Genomic DNA, 21,292 nt, shown 5'->3' on the forward strand with positions numbered 1-21,292 from the left:
TTATCCCCCAGGATCTGGAGACAGCTGCCAGCTGATAGTAAATATCCAGGGCTCTTAATAGTATAATTTCCAGAAAGTGAATCCTGAAGATTCCCCAGTCAAGACTCCAGATAGCTCCAGCAAGCATTTTGATTGCAGCTTTGTGAGACTCTGAAAAGGAGGGCCCAACTAACCCATGCCTGACTCCTGGTCCACAGAAACTGAGATAATAAATGTATGTTTTACTTGAGACACAAAATTTGTGATAATTTTTTAGGCAGCAATAGGAAAACGAACAATGCAATATATGCATTCCTGGAAAACTTCACAGTTGGTAAATTAATGCATAAAATATAAAAGGGTTTGTGGAGGGAATACGGTTGTGACAGACCACTTAAAAAATCATGCAACAGGGATGCCTGGATGGCTCAGTAGTTGAGGGTCTACCTTCGGCCCAGGTCATGATCCTAGAGTTCTGGGATCGAGTCCCACATCAGGCTCTCTGTGAGGAGCCCGCTTCTCCCTCTTCCTATGTCTCTGCCTCTGTGTGTCTTTCATGAATAAATAAATAAAATTTTTAAAAATCATGCAATAGATAATGCAGAGTACAAACAAAAACTAACAAAGTCCTGAGAAATTTTAAAAGATGGGGTAAATCACTAACAAAATTACATTAGATATATGATTTCACCAAGAAGGGTTAAAGGTAACTTGATGGAAGGTAGTAGAAGGGTTAGGACTGCTGAGTTATGTGGACAAAGGTAAAATGCACACAGATCTGTGAGAATGGACTGATAAGCACTTCCAAGCAGAGCAGGTTGTCTAAGCTATGAGGAAGAGCAAGGTAGGGGATGGACATCATGTACAGTGTATTAGTTTTGTAGGGCTGCCATAAAAACGTGCCACAAACAGGGAGGCTTAAACAACAAGATTTTATTGTCTCTGAGTTCTGAAGGCTAGAAGTCCAAAATCAAGATGTGGCCAGGGTTGGTTCTTTCTGAGGACTCTGTGGGATCTGTTCCAGGCCTCTTCTGGCTGTCTTTTCCCAGTGTCTCTTTATATCATCTTCCCTCTATGTGTGTCTCTGTGCCCAAATTTCCCCCTTTCATAAGGACATCAGTCATATTGGATCACGGTCCACTCTAATGACCTTACTTTATTGCCTCTGTAAGTGCTCTGTCTGCAAATAAGCTTCACATCGTAAGCTACCAGGGGTTAAGACTCCCAACATATATTTTGGTGGGGGGGTACAATTCAACCCATCATATAGAATAATGGACCCCTTTGTGGTTTGCTGGATTCACTGCTGTGCAACCTTTGTGGTTTGCTGGATTCACTGCTGTGCATTCAGCTGCTGTTATATGGTACAGAAGTTTCATTGCTGATGGGGAAAAAAAAGAGCAAAAGCCAAATCAACTTCCCCATCATACCAATTATTACTAATCCCTAATACAGAAACCTACCCTTTCACAGAACAGTCTAGAAAGCATCTAACCTCTTCACTCTCACATTATATATATGTGTGTGTGTGTGTGTATGCATAAAATGATGTTGACTGCTCACCACACTTAATTAAATAACTTGCCCAAGGTCACGCAGCTAGTAAAAAAAAAAAAAAAAAGGTATAATTTAAAAATGGGAGGGGCACCTGGCTGGCTCAGTCAGTAGAGCATGCAATTCAAGCCCCAGAGTTGGGCATAGAGCTTACTTAAAAAAAATAACAGGAAGCAAATGCAAGTACCTTGGCTCAACACCCTGTAAGTTTCTAAATTTTATTTTAAATTCCAGTATGATTACCATACAGTGTTATATTAGTTTCAGGTGTGTAATATAGTGATTCAACATTTCCATAAATCACCCAGTGCTCATTACAAGTACACCCCAGGGATCCCTGGGTGGCGCAGTGGTTTGGCACCTGCCTTTGGCCCAGGGCGTGATCCTGGAGACCTGGGATCGAATCCCACGTCGGGCTCCCGGTGCATGGAGCCTGCTTCTCCCTCTGCCTATGTCTCTGCCTCTCTCTCTTTCTCTCTCTCTGCATGTGACTATCATAAATAAATAAAAATTAAAAAAAATTAAAAAAAAACAAGTACACCCCATATCACCATAACCTATTTTGACCATCCCCCCAACCCCCTCCCCTCTGGTAACCATCAGTTTTTTCTATATATATAGTTAAGAGTATGTTTCTTGGTTTGCCCCTGTCTCTCTTTCCATTTGCTCAATTGTTTTGTTTCTTAAATTCCACATATGAGTAAAATTGTATAGTATTTTTCTTTCTCTGACTTACTTCGCTTAAGCATTATACTCTCTAGCTCCATTCACATCGTAGCAAATGGTAAGAATTCACTCTTTTTATGGCTGAATAATATTCCATTGTATATATACCACATCTCTATCCATCCATCAGTTGATGGACATTTGCACTGCTTCCATATCTTGGCTATTCTAAATAATGCTGCTGTAAATATAGGGATGCATGTATCCTTTTGCATTCTTTGTATTAGGGTTTTTGTATTCTTTGGGTAAATACTTAGTAGTGCAATTACTGGATTTTAGGGCTACTTCTCCTTTTAACTTTTTAAGGAACCTCCATATTGTTTTCTCCAGTGGCTGCACCAGTTTGCCTTCCCACCAACAGTGCAAAAGGGTTCCCTTTCTTCCATAGCCTTGCCAGCACTTGTTGATTTTAGCCATTCTGATAGGTGTGAGGTGATAGCTCATTATAGTTTTGATTTGCATTTCCCTGATGATAAGTCTTGATGAGCATTTTTTCATGCATCTGTTGGCCATCGGGATGTCTTCTTTGGAGAAATGTCTGTTTATGACTTCTGCCCATTTTTTAACTGGATTGTTTGTTTTTTGTATTTTGAGTTTTATAAGTTCTTTATATATTTTGGATACTAACCCTTTATCAGATATGTCATTTGCAAGTATCTTCTCCCATTCCATAGGTTGCCTTTTAGTTTGTTGACTGTTTCCTTTGCTGTGCAAACTTGTTATTTTGATGTAGTCCCAAGAGTTTATTTTTGCTTCTGTTTCCCTTGCCTCAGAAGACAGATCTAGAAAAAAATTGCTATAGCCAAATGTCAGAGAAATTACTGCCTGTGCCCTCTTCCAGGATTTTTAGCACTTCAAGTGTCACATTAGGTCTTTAATTCATTTTGAGTTTATTTTTGTGCATGGTGAAGAAAGTGATCCAATTTCATTCTTTTGCATGTGGCTGTCTAGTTTTCCCAACTCCATTTGTTGAAAAGACTTTTTTTCCCCATTGCATATTCTTCCCTGCTTTGTTGAAGATTGACCATATAATTTTGGGTTCATTTCGGGATTCTCTATTCTTTTGTATTGATCTATTTTTGTGCAGTAACATACTGTTTTGATTACTAATGCTTTGTAATATAGCTTTAAGTCTGGAATTGTGATACCTCTAACTTTTCTTTTTCAAAATTGCTTTGGCTATTTGGGGTCTTTTGTGGTTCCATATAAATTTTAGACATTTTTGTTGTAGTTCTGTGAAAAATAACAGCCTACAATCTTAACTATTATACTGTGGTGTATCTCATGACACAGATGTTAGAGTAGCCATCCTCTAGATATATTAACCCACCATACTGGGGCTATAGGCACTGATCTAAGCCTGTTTTTTTTTTTAACACTGAGATCTCTATGAGGATTAAGTGTTTTATTTACATGTTAATAATTTTAAAATATTAATAAAAGCATATTATGAATTATTTGGATTGTTATCTTTGAAAGAGTTATGCCCATGTCTCTCTGTATTTCCATTTGTGTTTAAAGGGAAATAAATGACCACCTAAAGTAACATCATTTAGATTCTATTGCACTTTTTCTCAAATTATGATCTGAAGACTTTTGGGAATTGAGATAATTTGCCAAATTTATAAAACACTCACCTGGCCTAGGATGAAGGACTATCATGAACAAATCATAAAGATGGGACATTATGTACCAGACTTAAATTCAGAGTAGACTTACAGTATAATGGTGGGCATGGTACACAAGATAGGTACTTTGGTCAAAAGCATGAGGTAGGGATATACACTCACCACCTCCAGCCCCCTGGAGTGCCTGGGTGAAAGAGCGAGTATGGACGTGCATGTATACACATGCACACACACTTGTACAAAGTATTTTGAGGGTTACCTGAGTGGCTCAGTTGGTTAAGTGTCCAACTCGATTTCAGCTCAGGTAGTGATCTCAGGGTTGTGGGATAGGTCTCCACACTGGGTGTGGAGCCTGCTTGGGATTCTTTCTCTCCCTCTCCCTCTGCTCCTTCCCCAGATCATGCATTCTCTCTCTCTCTCTAAATAAGTAAAATATTTTTTAAAACAAGATTTTGATTATAGGAAGGAAGAAATATGACTTTGAGGACAGAGGAGGAGAAAGGATTAGGGGTGCTTCTGAGGAACTATGCCCTAAGGTTAAGTCTGATTGTCAATACTAAGGAAGCAATACAAGAATCTATCCAGCTTAACTGGAACTCTGCATATGGAATTATGATTTAACTGTAAATCCCAGACCTATTTTAGTCAAAGCCTGGAGCTGCAGCATCACAGGGGAGTTTATCAGAAATGCATAGTCTCAGGCCTATACCTCAGACCTATTGAATCAGCATCTGCATGTTAATATGTTTAAAAACAGATTTTGAACATCTAACTCCAATGCTTATCATTTAATACATCTGAGGTGAAGTATTTCTAATAAGTTCTCATATGATGCTGATCCTTATGCTGCTGGTCCATGCACTGTACTTTGAGAACCACTGTTCTAGTATAAGGGGGCTGAAGAGCACAAGAAAGTATAGATATACTTCCTGCTTTATTTAGGATTCAAACATAAGATGAAACGGGCTTGAGCCTGCAGGTGGAGATTATCAGTTTGTTCAGCCTTTTTTTTTTTTTTTTTTAATTTTTTATTTATTTATGATAGGCACACAGTGAGAGAGAGAGAGAGAGAGGCAGAGACACAGGCAGAGGGAGAAGCAGGCTCCATGCACCGGGAGCACGACGTGGGACTCGATCCCGGGTCTCCAGGATCAAGCCCTGGGCCAAAGGCAGGCGCCAAACCGCTGCGCCACCCAGGGATCCCCAGTTTGTTCAGCCTTGAAGAGCTAGCAATATAATTTCTTCCTATACATGAGGAGGCCTTGTACATTATTTTAGCAATTCCTGGATACCCCTGTATTAGTCAAGGGTTCTCCAGAGAAATAGACCCAATAGGACGTGTGTATATATCCATCTGGAGAAAGAGAGACAATCATTATAAAGAATTAGTTGAAAATTTATGGAAGTTAAGAAGTCCCAAGATCTGCAGTCAGTAAGCTGGAGACACAAGTGATCTGGTGTGTAGTTTCCAGTCTGAGTCCAAAGGCCTGAGAACCAGGAGAGCCAATGGTGTAAGTTCCATTCAAAAAGCCAGAAGACCAGAGACCCAAGAAGAGCTGGTTTTAGTCTGAGTCTGAAGACCAGTAAAGACCAGTGTCCCAGCTGAAAAGGCAGGCAGGAGTTTCCTTTTTCTTGGCCTTTTTTGTTCTCTTATGGTCTTCAAGAGATTGGATGAGGCCCAACCACTTTATGGAGGGCAAGTTGCTCTACTCAGTCTACCAATCCACATGTTCATCTAATCAAGGAACACCAGAATATCAGAGACATACCCAGAATTAGGTTTGCCAAATGTCTGGGCACCCTGTGCCCCAGGCAGAGTGAGACATAAAATTAACCATCACACACCCATAGTTTTGGTTGCTACTATGAATATTTAAATCATTATAAACTTGTTTAATTTGCTGTGATGACTCTATAGAAACATTTTGGTGCCTTGATCTTGTGTGTATAAATTGCCTAAGAAATCTTCTTCCTAAAATTTATTTTGTAGATATATTTTCCATGTAGACAATCATATCAGCTAGAAATAACTTTCTTCCTTTCTTTCTAAACTATATACACCTTACTGCTTCTTCTTACCTGAGATTGTAGACTGGTCAGAAGTATTGAATTGGTAGCTAACTTCCTCTCCTGCTTTCAATTACAGCTATGGAATGTATGGTATAATCTTAAGTTATCTCACATCTTTAGATCTCAATTTCATCATGACAGTTAGCCCTAGTATGTATCTTAATACTGGTTGTCCCTTGAAGAATTATGAGAATTAACAAAATCTTGATGGAAAGTACTTATAATTTCTATGGCTTTTATGTTTCTCTTTCTATATTAAGCAATTTCTGTTAAATCTTATCCAGCATTTCCATGTTTATAGCAGGATTGGGACTTATTGGCATCAGCTCACGTCTCCAAACTTCAGGCAGTCGTCTAGGTCAGATTCCTTTATGTTGTAATCTCAGTATGACTTGCACCAAGTCACTTGGGTTGCTTGTTTTAAAAGGCCTATTCCTGGATACCCTAGGCCAGACCAACTAAAATAGACATGACTCCAAAAATCTGCATTTTAAATGAAAACATGGCACCTCTGCACATTAAAGTTTACCAACCATCTTTTTGGGATTTCCAAATTAGTGCTCCAGGACAGAAAAGACAACCAAAGCCCTCCTGGGAGTAGAATGCCAGTTATATAGATTTCTTTACTGGATTTCCATATGAATAAATCCTCAATCTCACAAACGTAAGAGGAAATCCTCAAAATGCTAGAGTAATTTTGCTTTTTCTTTAAATTTCAGGGCACTGTTGACTTTCTCATTCTGCTTGCCTTAATAATGAATTCTTAAGTGTTGGAGCGCCTGTTGTGTGCGCTTCCCTAGCAGAGCTGAAACAAGCCAGGCAATTTCAAGCAGAGCAAAGAGACATTGAACGACAAATCTGGTTTAGTTTAGGTGAAGAAAAGAAGGAGGAATTTTCCACTTTAAGCTTACTGGAGGCTGTAGTGACACTACATTCCATCTGTTTGAAAAATCTTCTTACACCAATTAAATGTGGCATATTTTGATTTAGCTTCCAATAAGTTTAGATTGTGTAATTCAAAGCTTTTCTTTTTCAGGAGACATTCTCTACCACATTACAGTTTAGTACCTAACCCAGTGAGTTCAGTGGTTGCTAAGGGACTATTCAATGCATGTTTGAACTATCAAAGCTGTACCTTCAATTGACAAAGAGTTAAGGTTAAGAGATACAATCAGGCAGCTGAGAAATGTCCTCTTGAATGTAAAGGATGATCATAGGGTTGAGTGTAGAGGCATAGTGCTAATGAGTATTTTTTTTCTCTCTTGAGGAATTGAAATAAAGAATCAGGTATGCTTCTTAGCATCCAGCTAACTAATTTTGAACTTTGGGAAAGAAACTTAGCATCTTGTTACTGATTATTTGAGAAACTGAAGTCTTTATCAATCGGGGAAAGATTCCTCCTACACAGGCAACAGCTGAGAAGAGTCGTGTAATGGAGAAAAGGAGGCCAAGAAATATCTCTGAGGAGATTGGAATGTGCAGGAGGCAGTGATACTTCTTATACATAAGGAAGGTTTTGCTGGCAGAAGAGTCTGGCCCCATCCTGATCTCAGAGAAGCTCTATGTAAGCTCCCAATTCTTCCCAAGTATTCTGAGGATTGAACACAGGCCACACCTTCCCATTCACTAGGTACCAGCAACTAACCACACATACACCACACACACACACACACACACACACACACACACACACACACACACCTCTCTCCCTCTCTTTCTCCCTGCCCCCCTTCCTATTTACAGAGTCTAGGTGAATGAAATAACAATTTCTCAGTGTAGCATCCCTCTGGGTTTTTAGGACCTCTTGACATTTATTTTTGAATTACAAAAGCTTTTCACAGGAAATTAGCCATATATGTTAGGGCTAAAATCATTTTTGCACAAAGCTTAAGCTATTTTAAGGAAAAGGGTAGAGTTAGAAGAAATGTTATATTTAGGAAAACAGTGGTTATATTAACTAGTGGTTGATAAGAAGGATTAGCAAGTAAAATACGAAATTGGCCTTAGGTATGTGGGTTCTTTTGATCTTGCTTTAATCATAACCTATGAGGTCAGTAGTGTTTATTAATGAACAATTTTAATGAAATAGTATTTGGATATTTTCAGTAAAATAGAAAGCAAAACTGAGTTTGAAAGCATACCAACTATATGTAATACATTTTACCCATTTATTAAGTAAGTTAGGGAAAGAGGAGCAAAACCAAAAAATTTCTTGCTCAGCAACATGTTGGTAGTTAATCAGAGTCCAGATTCCCAGGTTTTCATTCCAGTGCCTATACTACACTATATTTTTAAATCTTTTATTCACTTTATTTTGCCTCTGAAGAAACTAGTTCCTTAGAGCTTGAAGGCATCACCAAGGCACTCCTATCTATCATTAAGTATAATCTAAATATGATCTAAGCAAAAGAAATAAAAGGGATCCAAACTGAAAAGGAATAAGTTAAATTGTCTCTGGTTAAAGATGACATGATCTAAAAAAAAAAAAAAAAAAAAAAAAAAAAAAGATGACATGATCTTATATATAGTAAACCCCAAAGATTCTACAAAGAAACTCTTAGAATAAATGAATACAGTAAATGTACAATACATAAAATCAACGTATAAAAATCTGTTGTGGGGATCCCTTGGTGGCTCAGCAGTTGGGCGCCTGCCTTCAGCCCAGGGCGTGGTACTGAAGTCCCGGGATGGAGTCCCACATTGGGCTCCCTGCGTGGAGCCTGCTTTTCCCTGTGTCTCTGCCTCTGTGTGTGTGTGTGTCTCTCATGAATAAATAAATAAAAACTTTAAAAAAATCTGTTGTGTTTCTACATACCAAAAATGAATTGTATGAAAAAGAAATAAAAAATACAATCCCACTTACAATAGCATGAGAAAGAATAAAATCCGTAAGAATAAATTTAGCTGAGACACTGAAAACTATAAGATGTTGATGAAAGAAACTGAAGAAGACACAAATAAATTGAAATATATCTGTGTCCATGGATTAGAGGAATTAACATTATTAAAATGTCCATACTACTCCCGGCATGGAGCCTGCTTCTCCCTCCTCCTGTGTCTCTGCCCCTCTCTCTCTCTCTCTATCATGAATAAATAAATCTTAAAAAAATAAAATAAAATAAAATGTCCATACTACCCTAAGTGACCTACAGGTCCAGTGTAATCCCTATCAAAATTCCAATGGCATTTTTTATAGAAATAGAAAAAATAATCCTAAAATTCATATGGAACCATAAAAGAATGGGGTAGGCAAAACAATCTTGAGATGGAAGGCAAAGCTGGAGGCCTCACACTTCCTAATTTCAAACCATATTACAAAACTATACTAATTAAAACAGCATAGGGATGCCTGAGTGGCTCAGCCTTTAGCTCAGGTCATGAATCCAGGGTCCTGGGATGGAGTCTCGCATCAGGCTCCCTGCAAGGAGTCTGCTTCTCCCTCTGCCTATGTCTCTGCCTCTCTCTCTGTGTGTCTTTCATGACTGCCTCTCTCTCTGTGTGTCTTTCATGAATAAATAAATAAAAATCTTTAAAAACAATAATAATTAAAACAGCATAGTACTGGCATAAAAACAGACACATAGGCCAAAAGAACAGAATAAAGAAATTGAAAAGAAACCCATGATAAGTGAAATAAACCAAGGACAAATACTATATGATCTCAGTTGTATGTTGGAATTTAAAATGTCGAGATCAGAGGGCACCTGGGTGGCTTAGTCGGTTAATCATCTGCCTTTGGCTCAGGTCAAGGTCCCAGGGTTCTGGAATCAAGTCCCACATCAAGCAGGGAGCCTGCTTCTCCCTCTCCCTTTACCCTTCCCCAACTGCTTGTGCGTTCTCTCTCTCTCATAAATAAATAATCCTTAAAAATAAAATAATAAAAATAATAACTTGATATCATAGAATCAGAGATTAGTACAATATATACCAGTGACTGGGGGTTGAGGGAAATGGTGAGATATTGGTCAAATAAAACAAACTTTTAGCTACAAGATGAATGAATATGTTCTGGAGATGTGATGTGTGATAGGGTGACTATATTTTATTTATATTGTATTGTATACTTGAAATTTGCTAGATACTAAGTATTCTCACCACACCAAAAAAAGGCAATTATGTTTTATGATGGATGTGTTCATTAACTTGATTGTGAAAGTCATTTCACAATGTGTACATATCAATGTATTACTTTATACACCTTAAATATATATATATGTATATATATATATAATATATATATAATTTTGTCAAAAAATAAATTAAGTCCTTCAGTCTTACTGGCCTCATTTCAATTTCTCAGTAGCAACATGTGTCTCCCATTTAGGACAATGCAGTATTCAATCCTGTTTTCAAGGGATTTGTAATAATAACAAAACATGCAATCTAAGATTTCTATAGAGGGAAGGACGTCACTGAGAATAAGGATATAATGGTTTCAGTGACTTAGAAGTTTAGATTATACAGGTGCCTGGCTGGCTCAGTCAGAAGAGCATGTGACTCTTGATCTTGGGGTTGTGGGTTGGAGCCCTGTTGGGTGTAGAGATTACTTGAATAAAACTTTAAAAAATTCAAGAAGTTTAGATTATAAAATATCTGAATGTGTGGAGGCAGAAAGCTAAGAGCATGAACAGATAAATGGGGGTAATGAGAGAAGGAGGCATGTTTTGGAGGTTTGTACTGACAGCATGTCATGATGGCAATGTCCAGAGTGGAACCACAGAAGTCTTGGCTACAGTGGAATGGGATTGGCAATGGGAAAAAAGATCATTAGAAGTAAAGAGGGTGAGGAACTGAGGTTATGGAGCTTTGGTTGGGTCACCCACCATAGATGCTTAAGTCATAGCAGCTAGTAACAGGAATAGGGTTGAAGGGAGAGACTATGAGCCAAGAGTCCAGGTCCCCAGTGAAAAAGGAAATTTGAGTAAGATGTCAGTGATGACTGAAGAAGTTGTACTGGAGTTACAGTCTTTTTTTGGAGTTACAGTCTTGTATGGACTTGTAGCATAGGCTACAATGGTTGCATGAGCTACAAGAATGCTGGGCATTTTTTAATAAGGTGGGAATTAAATGGAGGCTGAAATGTCAGAAGGTGCAGTTTCCAGTGTCCATGGGAGAGCAAATAGGAAAAGGAGAGAAAAGTTTTAAGGATGATATTAGAAAGGACAATTTCCAATCTAAGACTTTTGTCACAACTGAGTGCAGAGTGACAAGCCATATATGACCTTGGCCAGCAGCCCCTGGGGCCTTAGGAAATACCTGGTAGGAAGAAGAGACAAAACATTAAATAAAATACAGTTGGGTGGTTCCAGAGATGAAGCTGACTTGAGAAAGCGGAAACAGAGACTAGGAAGGGTTTTTAAAGTGGTTGATATGAGCATAATTCTCAATTGGCACAGTAAGGCCAATAACTAATGAACAATCGATCTCCCCGCTGAATATTAGACATGGTGTTAAGAAGAGCAATAAAGGGGGATCCCTGGGTGGCGCAGCGGTTTAGCGCCTGCCTCTGGCCCAGGGCGCAATCCTGGAGACCCAGGATCGAATCCCACATCGGGCTCCCGGTGCATGGAGCCTGCTTCTCCCTCTGCCTATGTCTCTGCCTCTCTCTCTCTCTCTCTCTGTGATGACTATCATAAATAAATAAAAAAAAATAAAAAAAATAAAAAGAAGAGCAATAAAGGGAGCTGGTCTGGGAACTATCCATCTCTGATCTTCACAGGGAAAGAGCTTCCTATATAAGCAGTGACTCTACTTGGGGGTACAAACACACACTCAACACACAACAATACAAAATGCAAACACTTTTATTAAGAAGTTTTCAATAGGCGAGGACCTAACAGATGAGGTAGCAGAACCAGGACAGCTCCCTGCATAAGCACAAAGAACAGAGCACATAGAGCTCAGAAAGCCATTTGAGTCCAGGAGTCAGCATCTTCCTAAAGTAAACCTGGACTCAGGGATGTTCCAGCCCCCAGCCACGGGCAGCTGCTCTGAGGCCCTGTCTGTGAGCAACCTTGAGGTCAGAGTCTGGGCTCAGTAAAGAATCGCTGGAGGAAATGAAAGAGCTACTTATGAGGCGTCAGGAAGAAGCATGCAAGTCTAATAGTTTCCTTCTATCAGTTCCTCCCTGTTCCCCAAATCCATTCAGACCTCTGTTCATGACCATATAGGCTCCCTCTGGTTGCATCCAGATAACTCAAGCCCAGCAACCATCATAGAGGAGCTCCCCCATGAATGCTTCAGGTGCACCCATGCTCTCAGAGGACATGTCTGCAGGTCTCACCATGTGGGGCATTCTTGAAGGGCAGGTGTTACACCAGGAGCTCACAGCACAGCACCTGCACGCCAGATCCATCTCCTCAACTCTGTGTTCCTCCTGCAGTCATTTCTGAGGTCCAGACTCCTGCATAATATTTTGGTTTTCTGTTTTTTTTTTTGAATAAGGATATAGCAGTGAGTGCTGAGCAGAGCTCTCATAGCCAGGAGGGTTCTTCCTCCCCAGCCTCAAATAAGCAGAGAGCTTCAAGGCTCCAGGAAGCTCTGGACAGACTCCTTCTTGGAAAGGATCCTCTGCTGAGAATGAAGTGTTGAGAGAGAGAGAGAGAGAGAGAGAGAGAGAGAGAGAGAAAGAAAGAGAAAGAGAGAGCCTCCTACTCTCCCACACCCAGGAGGTCCGCTACAAGCACAGCCACAGCACAAAGCCACTGCTGAGGAAGATGGGCAGGGCCCAAAGAGGCACTGATCTTACACAAAGAGAAAACTCTGCACCTAGTTTTTATAAAAGTATACATGTACAGACAACATGATAGGTGGCCAAAGCACACAGGAATGGCAGTTGTCCACTCTGGTAATACAATCAAACTGGTATGTGATCCTTGAACCAGTTCTGAAGAGGGCTCAGTGTGAGGACATGGTTATTTTTAGACCTCTCTATACACTAAATCTGTTAACTTGAGGTAACACTGAGTATCTCGTATGGTCTGAAAATTAGCCTCAAGTTAATCACAAAAAGGAATTCTAAAACACCTTGACCAGTGACAGTAGCATCAGAATAAGCCCATGGTGATAACTGTGACGCCCACACATACCTGCATGTATTCACTCTGGTCCACCTATTAATTCTAGTAGCTTCAACACAAGGAAATGGAAAGACGTTCCATGCTCATGGATTGGAAGAAAAAAATGTTGTTAAAATGTCTATACTACCCAAAGCAATCTACACATTCAATGCAATCTCTATCAAAATACCAACAGCATTTTTCACAGAACTAGAATAAACAGCCCTAAAATTTGTATGGAACCACAAAAGACCCTGAATAGCCAAAGCAATCGTTTTTTAAAGCTTTATTTATTCGACAGAGAGCAAGAGCACAAGTGGGAGGGGCAGAGGGAAAAGAGAGAGAGAATCTCAAGCAGACTGTCCGCTGAGTGCAAAGCCCAATACAGGGCTTGATTCCACAACCCTGAGATCAAAACCTGAGCTGAAACCAAGAGTTGGATGCTGAGTCAACTGTGTCACCCAAGTGCCTCTCCCCCGCCACCCCCCCCCCCGCCAAAGCAACCTTAAAAAAGAAAAGCAAAGCTGGAAGCGTCACAATTCTGGACTTCAATTTATATTACAAAGCTGTAGTAATCAAAACATGGTACTGGCACAAAAATAGACACATAGACTAATGGAACAGAATAGAAAATCCAGAACTAAACCTGCAATTATATGGTCAATTAATCTTCACCAAAGCAGGAAAAAATATACAATGGGAAAAGGACAGTCTCTTCAAAAAACAGTGCTGGGAAAACTGGACAGCCACATGCAAAAGAATAAAACTGGACCACTTTCTTCTACTGTACACAAAAATAAATTCAAAATGGACTAAAGACCTACATGTGAGACCTAAAACCATAAAAACCCTAGAAGAGAACAAGGGCAGTAACTTCTCTGACATTGGCGGTAGCAACTTTTTTCTAGATATGTCTCCTGAGGCAAGTGAAACAGAAGCAAAAATAAACTACTGGGACTTCATCAAAATAAAAAGCTTCTGCACAGTGAAGGAAATGATCAAAAAAACTAAAAGGCAACCTACAGAATGGGAGGTGATATTTGTAAATGACATTCTGATAAAGGGATAGTATCTAAAATATATAAAGACATCATAAAACTCAATAAGCAAAAACCAAATAATCCAATTTAAAAAATGGGCAGGGGGCGCCTGGGTGGCTCAGTCAGTTAAGTGTCTGCCTTTGGCTTAGGTCAAGATCCCAGGGTCTTGGGATAAGACCCCACCTCAGGCTCCCTCCCTGCTCAGCTGAGAGCCTGCTTCTCCCTCTCCTCCCCATTTGTGCTCTCTGTCACTATTTCTCTCTCAAAAAAATAAATAAATATTTTTAAAAAAAACATTAAAAAATGGGCAGCAGACATAAATCGACATTTCTCCAGAGAAGACATCCTGATAGCAGACAGACACATGAAAAGATGCTCATCATCACAGAAATGCAAATCAAAACTACAATGAGCTATCACCTTACACCTGTCAGAATGGCTAAAATCAATAACACAAGAAACAACAGGTGTTGGCACGGATATGGAGAAAAAGGAACACTCCTGTACTGTTGGTGGGAATGCAAACTGGTGCAGCCACTCTGGAAAACAGTATGAAGGGACCTCAAAAATAGAACTACCCTATGATCCAGCAACTGCATTACTGGGCATTTACCCAAAGGATACAAGAACACTAATTCAAAGGGATACATGCGCCCCTGTGTTTATAGCAGCATTATTTAGCCAAGATATGGAAGCAGCCCAAGTGTCCCTCAATTGATGAATGGATAAAGAAGATGTGGTACACACACACACACACTATTATTCCGCCCTAAAAAAAAGAATGAAATCTTGCCATTTGCAATGACAGGGATGGAGCTAGAGAGTACAATGCTGAGCAAAGTTTAAGTCAGTCAGAGAAAGACAAATAGCACATGATTTCACTCATATGTAGAGTTTAAGAAACAAAACAAAGGAGCAAAGGGAAAAGAGAGAGGCGACCAAACCAAGAAACAGACACTTAACTATAGAGAACAAATTGATGGTTACCAGAGGGGAGGGGGCTGGAGGATGGGAGCGCACTTATCATGATGAACACTGGGTGATGTATGGAATTGTTGAATCACTATATTGTGCACCTGAAACTAATATAATACTGCATGTATTATATACAAACTTTAAAAAATACAAACTTTAAAAAATTATTTAAAAAATTCCAGTCACTTTACAGTGACATTCACAGTCCTTTACCAGATCAAATAATGAGATGTCTTTTCAGTGTTTTTTCTGAGTTGATCATGAGTTCAATTTGGTTGTGTGTAGTATTTTGTTTTAGATCTAATTCCACTCCTAAATAACTGCTGAGTTGAACACAGAGAAGCCCCCCTACAGAGGATCAAGGAGGCTAAGCAACACCTGTTAGCAGAAAGAATGAGGAGTCAACATGGAAGCCCACACAGCTACACAACCATCCCCATTCCACACTAAAGACGAAGAATAATCAAACAAGTGGACCAGGAGCAAAAGTGAACAAGTGAGGGGCATTCAAAACCACATAAAGTATGTTACTGTTGATTTTGTTTTAATTCAAGCCCTCAACAGCTTTCAGTGGTGTCATACAATGTGCTGATTTGTATATGGATCCTTATCTCCATAACTATAATAACTTCATAAAACACTATACTTACTATTCTGATTTCTTATACGTTTCAATTATTTCAAAAGTCGGGACTTTCATATTTCTTACAAAGAGTTATGCTCAAGGGGAGAGACAACATTCTGGAAGAAAGAAGGCTTTCAATATGTTTGTAGAGCTGCCTTCAAGTACCACACCTGACACTGGATGGCAGTGAGCATTTATAACAGGAATGTCCCCTCTGGGGACAACGAAGCTTTAAGCCTATAACTGAGACTGTGTTTTCCTCTAAAGGATACCAGGTGAGAGGTAATGGTAAATGCCTTCTGGGCGCCAGACTCACCTTTCTTCTTGGAAAATAGCTCCTCACCAAGGGCCTCTGCTGTGGGGCTCTGGGCACCCCATACCCCTGGGCCAGCCAGCTTCCCTCTTGTGGAAATCCAGGATAAGGATCTCAGACTGAGTCCAGCCTATGATGGGCACTGCAGGGAGAAGCAGAGGGAAACAGGCTCAGGTGGCCCTTTCCTGCCTCTGGGATGCCCATGTAGGAAAGCCTGACTCCAGGGAGAGACTAAGGATGTAAAACTCGCAGAGAAAAGTAGAGGCAAGGAATCTGGGGGCCTCAGAGAATGATCTGCAGCACAAAGAGCCAATCAGCTATACAGAGAGGATGCAGAAAAGCCATGACAAGAGCCACAAGAACCACTACCGTGGTTCCTTTCAGTTCCTGATTTCAGCCTGTCATGGGGCCCAGCTGGACATTCTGCCCATGGCTTCTGCAATAGCTCCCCATTCCCTTCCAATAAATTCTCCCTTCATTTTGAGCCACTTTGAAGGGGATTCTAATCCTGGCCCCACCATTCCCTGGAAGGCACATAGGGAGACCAGGTAGGATGTGAGACCTAAATGAGGCAGGAGCTATGGGGAGGAGAGAGGGAAATCTGGCCTGGCCAGGCCTGAACAGTGGGGGCAGAATGAAGGTGGTTGCAGGTTCCCTAAGGGAACACCTTAAGGAAAAACCTATCCAGTGAGAGCAGGTCACCTGGGTCTGCAGCACCACCTCCCAGTGCAGGGACCTCTGCTTTCAATCTTTTGGGCCAGGACCCCCCCAAGGAAAGGTCATGGCCACATCCTCAAAGGTTGCTGATGCCTAGGAAGGCAAAGGGAGGCAGGGATTAGAGTCTGTCACTCTGTCCCTGGAAAAGATCCAGGGGTACCCAAGGTCCTAATCACTATGCACCTCCTGAGGGCCTCGCTCTGCGCTGGGCTCAAGGGGGAGGTGGACGCTGCCCTTGCACAGAATGCAGTTGCGTCAGAGTAAAAAGTCTGCTGTAGGGGAAGCCAGTGGAGAATGACACAAGACAATAACACGCCTCTGTGTCCTGAGAGGAGCACATAGTAAGCACTTGAGGACGTCAACGGAGGAAATCACGACGGCAATCATCACACCAGTAATGGCAACAGCAGCAGCTGCTGAGTCTCCCTGGTCCTCACTGTGTGCTTGGCTCAGAGCTGAGGCCCTGACAAACCATGTTACGGTGATGAAATGTCTCCAGCAGTAGAGCCAACTCCTAGGCTTGAATTGAGCTTCTTGAATCTGATACTTGCCTGCTGTGTGATCTTGGGGAAGTCACTTCATTTCTCTGAGCAGTGAATTCTGCACCAGTAAGACTAATCATGCCCAGGCTGTTGTCAGAAGGCAAGAGGAGATGTTCATAAGGCAGACACTGGGATGCCCGGCCCATGTCTGTGCTCGGTATGTTTTTGCTGCTTATATTAATCTTCCCACAACCCAGGTCAACACTATCATCTCCATGTCACAGTCAGTGTGCTGAGGCTCAGGGAGATCTAGCAAGTCAACCAGAGTCATGTATCTTATAAGAGGAGATCTGAACTCAGGTCCCTCTGGCTCAGGGGTTATGTGTATAACCCCCAAACCTGCCTGTCACTACAGTGAGGGTGAGATGAACATGCTGCAAATGATCACACAATTTTGTCTGCTGGGACATGTCTCAGCAGATGTAGGGGGCTCTCAGCAACCACATCGGCCCTCTCAGTGAGCCTCCTGGAACAATCCATATTCCTGCCTTTGCCCATGCAGTCCCATCTCCCCAAAATGCTCCCAGTGCCTTCCTCATTCCTAAGCCCAAAACCATTCTGCAAAGGTGACTTCAGATGCCATCCCTAGGCCTCCCCAGACCACTATGGGTACTGTCATGGTTGGGAGTGGAGGCTTTGGTGGTTGGCATAATGAGTTTCAGTTGCAGCTATTTGAGAGCTGTGTGACCTTGGGCTGGTAACTTGACTTCTCTGAGCCTCAAGTGTCTCTTCTGTGAAGTAGGGATAAGAACAGAATTGAACTCTAAACAGGAGAGAGTTAAATGAGGTGGTACAAAATAGCTTCCCCTCAGTGCATATCAAGAGCTCAATGAAGGCCAGCACTTACGGTTGTTTTGTTACTACTATTTTTCCTTTTTTTTTTAAAAAAAAAAGATTTTATTTACTTATTCATGAGAGACACAGAGAGAGAGAGAGGCAGAGACACAGGCAGAGGGAGAGAAGCAGGCTCCGCGCAGGGAGCCCAATGTGGGACTCGATCCCAGGTATCCAGGATCACACCCCGGGGCAAAGACAGGCGCTAAACCGCTGAGCCACCCAGGGATCCCCCCGACTACTAGTTTTCCTATTGACTCCATCAGCAACCCGGAAAGGCTCAACCTAGCCTGCATTTTTGCTTTTGTAACTGTGCCAAATTCCCTGCACAAAAATGCCAAAATGAAAGCAGGCTGGGACAGGGGCCATTTTAGCTCGAACTGCCAGGAAAGGCCTCATCAAAGAGGTGACATTTGAGTAGAGCCTGGAAGGATGTGAAAGGGCTGCTAAGGAGTCATCTGGCAACAGTGTCCCCATCAGAAGCAACTCCAAAGGCCAAAGCTGGAAGGAAGTAGGAAAGAGTATGGCATATTCAGGTTGGCCTGGCAGGATGGCTGTGAGCAAGGGAAGAATAGAAGGGGACAAGGCTGGAGATGGTCTCCAATGATGGGACTTTCCAAGGCATGGTAGGGAGTCTGTGAAGGGTAGCATCGTGTACTCATTTACTGAGCACCTGTTACAAACCAGCACTGCTCTCGGCCTGAGGATAGAGCACAAAGAGAAGCTTATACTCCCGAGTTGGAGAGAGATCATCCACAAGGAACTAAACAAATGATCAAGAGAATCCTAAAGACAACCAATTAAGAGTAAGGACACAAGAGACTGGAGGGCAACTTTCCATGGACCAACCAAGGAAGGCATCTCAGAGGAGGAGACATTGGGGCAAGCCTGCAATGAAGTGAGGGATTGGATCGATCCATGTCACAACAAAGGAAAAAATTAGGCAAGTCCTGACAGTCATCAGGTCTGTGATAAGAGCAGAGTGGCTCCTAGAGAAGTGACTGGCCCTGGTGCATGTTTGCATCCAAAGGGACACCTGGGTTCAAATTCCAGCGCTGCCCCACACCAGCTGCATGACCTTACAGAAGGAATCAACTGCTCTGTGCCTCAATGTACTGATCTGTCAAATGGGCACACCAATGGTACCCATCCCATAGGACTGTTGTTGCTATCAGTTTAGTGTAACATGTCAAGTGCGGAGTATCAGCTTTTCTGTCTACAGGATTAACACCTTGGTGCAATGAGGTGATGAGCCTTTGAAAATGTGGGCGGCTTTCCTGCTTACTAAGCATTTAAGAGGATGTGATATTTGAAACTTGTGATTTTAATCAAATGTTTGGAGATATAGTAACTTTTCAAACCATTGGTAAGAACGTGTGTGAATTTAAGTAGTTAAACGTGTAAATCTAAATTTACATTGTGGGTTTTTATTTAGAGAAATGTCTAAAGAAGCAATCATTCCCTAAATAAATATATCTATAAATTTGTGCGCGGGGGCAGGGGGCAGGGGGCGTCTAAGCAGGCTGGTGAGATACTAGGTCTTTCAGCAATGCAGCCTGTGCGCCACACGGTCCCCTGCCGGAGAACCTGCTCATGGAAATGTCCATTAGAGCACTGGCCCAACACTCCTGCTGGAGGGCTTGAGGGAGCTCGAAGAGGTGCCGCACCCCTGTCCCGGTCTGGCCTAGGCTGTTCCACTGGCCTAGCTGACTCTTCCTGTGCTCACAGGAATGAGACACAAGGTCCTGCTGAGCCCACAGGGCAGTTGATACATACCACCCTACAGCGCGGTCTCTATTCCTGCCTGGCTCTTTACCCTCAGCTCCTTATCCCTGGCCTCCCCTCCCTCAGATAACGGCCAGAACGCAATGGGACCGAAGGCCCTCTCCCCTCTGGAGGCAGCCTCAGGGATGCCCACACCCTGTGCCTCCCCTCCAGCAGTTCCATCTCTCACCTCGGGCCCATTGCAAATACCAACGACCTTATGGTTCCCTCTCCTATATCCACTCCCCAGGCCATGTACTGGTCCAGATCTAAAACTCCCTTGGACATCCCCAGTGTAGACCCCCCCCTGGAACTTCAGACTTGCTTGTCCACTTGTCCATCTCTTTATCTTTCTCCCCGCCCTCACTTTTCTGGAACATCTCAGAATCACCAAGTTCAAAATGCAACCTCTGATCTCTCCCTCCCCCAACCTGCTCCCTCCACCCAACTTCTTCATCTCCACTCTCCCAGATGTTTGTCTCCCAAACAAACAAAAAACTTGGGGTGGTCTTTCACTCCCGACTTTTCTTCACAGGATGCAGAAACCCCTAAGCTCTCTATGTGTCCTCAGGGTACTTTGCCCTCGTCTACTGTCATCACTGGCCTGGACCCCATTCTAATGCTCCTGGACTCTACTGCAGCAGTCTCCCCATTTGTCTCCCTGCCTCCACCTTCATTTCCACTGTCCCACTCCCCCAATCTCCCCTGAGCAACTTTCGGGGAAACTCAAAATCCTAACGCAGATCATGTCCCTCTTGTGTTCACCACTGTCCATGGCTGGTAGCGCCCCTAGAAAAAAAGGTCCACCTGTCCAGGTGCCTTTCCGGGTGTGACCCGCCCCTCACGCTCCAGTCCCTGCAGACAGGGCGCGGATGCCTGACTTCCCTCGGGGTTTCCCAAGTGCTCCCGACCCAGTCGCACATTCCGAGCCTTTGCACATGCCTGTCCTCCTTGCCGGCAACGCCCCCACTCCTTCTCCCACTGGCTGTCAGAAATGGGGACCCCCCCCCTCAGGGCACCCCTCTGTGTTGGGACACAGCCGCCCGGGCTTCCGTGACCTCAGCAAGCTCCCTCATTCGGAGCTTCAGGGTCGGTAGGTGGCGTCGGGCGGGTGACCACCGGGGAGTGACAGCACCCACCTGCGCGGGGTCCCACAGCGCAGCCGCCTCCCCCGGATGGGGAGCCTCCCACACGGGTGGGGACCGGAACTCCGTGGCCAACGGCCCAGGCCCCGCGGCGGGTGACACCAGGCAGCGACACTACCGAGCCTCAGACCCGGCTCTGTGCAGTGGGGACAACACTTTCCCTCCAGTCACGTCGAGAGCGACACAGCGCTGCGGAGCCGGGAACAGTTAAAATATCCGCCTCACGGGCAATGCCGGAAGTCCCGCCCCGACGGGCGCGTCGTGCGCGGAAGCGTCCATCTCCAGCTTCTCCATTGGCCAGCGACGCCGAAGCTCGTGGAGG

The 21,292-nt window shown here is 42.8% G+C and overlaps 1 long non-coding RNA gene across 1 annotated transcript; it reads right to left on the reverse strand.

The window, feature by feature from the left end:
* Nucleotides 1-862: 862 nt before the first annotated feature.
* LOC112668464 (uncharacterized) lies at nucleotides 863-21,201 on the reverse strand. Its single transcript, XR_003141695.3, has 3 exons — nucleotides 20,965-21,201; nucleotides 15,972-16,110; nucleotides 863-1,360 (listed from the first exon to the last, which is right to left on the reverse strand). It is a non-coding gene; the product is annotated as an uncharacterized LOC112668464 (long non-coding RNA).
* Nucleotides 21,202-21,292: the final 91 nt, after the last annotated feature.

Source organism: Canis lupus, chromosome X, assembly GCF_003254725.2.
Source record: "Canis lupus dingo isolate Sandy chromosome X, ASM325472v2, whole genome shotgun sequence".
Classification (NCBI taxonomy): domain Eukaryota; kingdom Metazoa; phylum Chordata; class Mammalia; order Carnivora; family Canidae; genus Canis; species Canis lupus.